General features: G+C 36.1%; 2 long non-coding RNA genes across 2 annotated transcripts; both read right to left on the bottom strand.

The window, feature by feature from the left end:
* On the bottom strand, nucleotides 1-537 carry LOC113352992. Its single transcript, XR_003361022.1, has 2 exons — nucleotides 486-537; nucleotides 1-251 (listed from the first exon to the last, which is right to left on the bottom strand). It is a non-coding gene; the product is annotated as an uncharacterized LOC113352992 (long non-coding RNA).
* A 1,342-nt stretch (nucleotides 538-1,879) lies between these two features.
* On the bottom strand, nucleotides 1,880-2,902 carry LOC113352991. The gene is made up of 3 exons (XR_003361021.1): nucleotides 2,662-2,902; nucleotides 2,461-2,583; nucleotides 1,880-1,904 (listed from the first exon to the last, which is right to left on the bottom strand). It is a non-coding gene; the product is annotated as an uncharacterized LOC113352991 (long non-coding RNA).
* Nucleotides 2,903-3,469: the final 567 nt, after the last annotated feature.

Below are 3,469 nucleotides of genomic sequence, written 5' to 3'. Positions count from 1 at the left end.
TTCATCCAATTCATTTTTATATCAATTCAAAAACTCAAAATTACAAAACTAAACTAATTTTGCCTTTAAAGAAACACAGATACTACTATACTAGTCATTAGTAGTTTAGTACTTAAGTACTTTAGTTACAACTTACAGACTTACAGTTCATGAATCATGATGATATTTCCAAGTTTCCAACAATGAAAATAAACATAGTTTCCAACAATGAAAATAAACCTCCGAGACTGTACCATATTAATAACCACTTCCTGCACAAAATATATATTGTGTGGTTAATCAAAAAAGTGTGAACTGTCAAAAAAAACATCTCCAATCTCTTTTCTATGCAAACTGGAGACATTGGTAAGTGATAAATAACTGTCTGTCCAAAAAACATTCTCTTTGAGTTGCTCCAACTATTCAATATGAATCTGTAATTTCAAGAAAAAATAAACCAAGCAAAAAAAAGATTCAAGTCAAAAACATGGAATTTGCATAATTACCCCGCTTTATATTGAAGAAGTACGCATACTAACTAGACGCATAAGAACTTACTTCCTACACATCCTCCACTTCCCCATCCTCCACTGCGTCAGGTTCAAATCCTAATACATCTTCTTCAACAATCACATTGTCCTCATCCATATCTTCTTTTCCTACATGGATAAAAACAACCAATGTTATAGATAAGAATTAGACATTCAATAAATACAATATTACTGATTTTCTTACCAATTCCATATTCCCAATCACGAGTTGTTATTAACGCCTCAGCATTTTCAGGTAATAAGGAACTGCGAAATCGATCAATCACCCTTCCTCCAATGCTAAATGCAGACTCCGATGCGACGGTTGAAATAGGAATTGACAAAATATCCCCTGCCATTCTTGAAAGTACTGGATATTGTTGTTCATGGTTCTTCCAATAATTTAGGATGTCGAGTGAATTTAGACAACCTCTGTACGTCTCGCCAAGATATTCATCTAACTCTGACAAGTCAGTTAATACATTACCACCACGTTCCTGTGTTGCAACATATTCCTGCATGAAACAACCTAGAAGTGGGTGAACTATGAATATACGAGTCTTAAAAGTCTTAGAAACAAGCTAACACCATCACATATTATATCCACAGTTGAAAACAAGCTAACGCCATCACATATTACATCCACAGTTGAAAACAAGCTAAATCCAACAATGTAAAGCACTCATGTGACTGCACAGCAAAACAGCTTCATCGTCATAATGTGGCATTAAACTTACATCCTAAGGGATTTCACTGATTAGTAAAACCTACTCATGACCACAAACATGATACATCTTAGTTTAGAGCAGGAGGCAATATCTCTATATTGAGACATTCTATAAAGTGTGGAACACTTCCAATGGGTGGAGTTCCTGACACGAGAACCTAAACGTTCAGCTAATAGCTTGTCGATTCTTAGTATATAATCTAAAGGAAAATCATCTAACAAAGTATGTAATCAAGTTTAACCAAGAGAACATAAGAATCCCCAAAAACGGTGAATCCAAAACTCACATTACCCTAGTTTCACAATAACATGCAACACAATCCAGTAAATCCCAATCAAATGCACATCTAAACTTCAAAGCATTAACAGGTGAAAACAATAGTAACCCCCATGTAAAGAACACACCGACATTTTCACAATAGAAATTTAACCAATGAATTAACACTAAAATAAAATTAGCCCAAAATCTATAGAGAAAACAATTTAGGAAGAGAAATAATTACAGTTCACTAACATGAATTAGAGTTAAGTAAGCTTTAAAATTACCTGAAAAAAGTCACTCCCTTCTTGGACAACAAAATTCCCACCATTTTGAACACCCAAATTTTGAGCTGCACAACTGTTGGAAGCTCTTGAAAACAATTTAAAGATTTCACTAGAACTCCAATCTACAAAACAAAAAGGATGCAAGTACAGCAGTAACAACACTGGTTTAAATGTAGAAAAATGCTGGTAATATGAATGATACTTCGAAAAAGATAAACAAGATAAACAAAGAAAGACCTTTTGTATATGATTTCAATCACATCAAGCATGTTAAATCTCAACCAAAATTCAAACTAAACTCATTCAATTTGAAGCTCATACAATTAATATCTCAAATTCACAAGCAAACTCTAAACTGCTCATTCAATTCCAACCCATTACCCATAGTACCATTACTATCATTTCAATTTCACAAGCAAAACTGTTGAATACGAATACAACAAATAAATCATGGAAGTATGGAACTGAACAACATGAGTACATGACCAAATCAAACAGATCTTGTATATATAATCATCAGATTCATCACCAATTACAATCATACAATAAACTAAAACATGTGAAATTCAAAAAAATCTTAATCAAATCAAATTCAAAATCAAACAGAATAACAGATCTACTAAGAACAAGTCAAACTGAACACTGAACTCAAATCGAATGAAAAAAAAAACATCTTACATATTATTAATCGAACAGAAAATCAATTCACTCTTCACGAACCCAGAAAATCAATTCGTTGTTGTATTCCTCCGATCTTCACGAGCCCAGAAAATCAATCCGCTCTTGTATTTCTCTTCAAGACTTCAAAAAATTTGTTATTCAAGCAGGCTAATCAAAAAATTTATATAAAGAAGAAAACAAATAAGAAAATTTGATTACCTGTCTTTGATCTTTAGATGAATCTAATAATTTTTCTGTCACTTCTGTGAATCTGTGAAGTTTACTCAGGAGAGTAGGAGACTCAGCAGCGCTGCAGCAGGGTCAGGGAAGAAGAAAAAAAGAGGAAGAAAAAAGAGGAAGGCGAGCTAGGGTTTTTTCCTTTTATATGAAGAGGAACGAACATGTTACATGACACGTAACAGATAACTGTGTCATTGTGTGACACGCAGCAGCCTAAGTGGCAGTGGGTGCGGACCGAGCCGGGTTACCCGCGGGTTGCACGGGACGGGACGGGTTAACCCGTTTCTTCACAAGCCAATAATTATACAACCCGCGCCCGTCTTGTGTAGTTACGATCCGGGACGGGCACGAGTTTTCACGGGACGGGACGGGCCAACCCGCGGGTTTTGGCTCGGATTGCCAGCTCTAATCCAGATAACAGAAATCTTTGGAAATCTGCCAATGAGTACTTGATTTCTTGTAGCAACTTTGTCTGATTTTGTATTCTCACATAGCATGTTAAGGGATCTCCAAGGATGCCATGAGGAGGACAATCCAAACTAACGACTAATGGTGCCAATTCTACATTTACATCAGGGAGCTTGTGTCTGGCCCCGCTTCTACTCGTGTTATGCTGGAAACATATGATTGTTTTTCTAAGTTGGATTCCCTCATCCATGTAAGACATACTTCTCCCAATGAGAGTTTTGGAGAGTCCACCTCCGGAATAACCGAGAAGACATGCTTGAACTCTTCACCTGGCACGAGAAGAGGAAGGTCCTTGGGGTTGCTCCCACATCCTTGTTGC

This window comes from Papaver somniferum, chromosome 2 (assembly GCF_003573695.1).
Source record: "Papaver somniferum cultivar HN1 chromosome 2, ASM357369v1, whole genome shotgun sequence".
Taxonomy (NCBI): domain Eukaryota; kingdom Viridiplantae; phylum Streptophyta; class Magnoliopsida; order Ranunculales; family Papaveraceae; genus Papaver; species Papaver somniferum.
The sequence above is the reverse complement of the archived record's forward strand: the minus strand, read 5'-3'. Positions and strand labels throughout refer to the sequence as shown.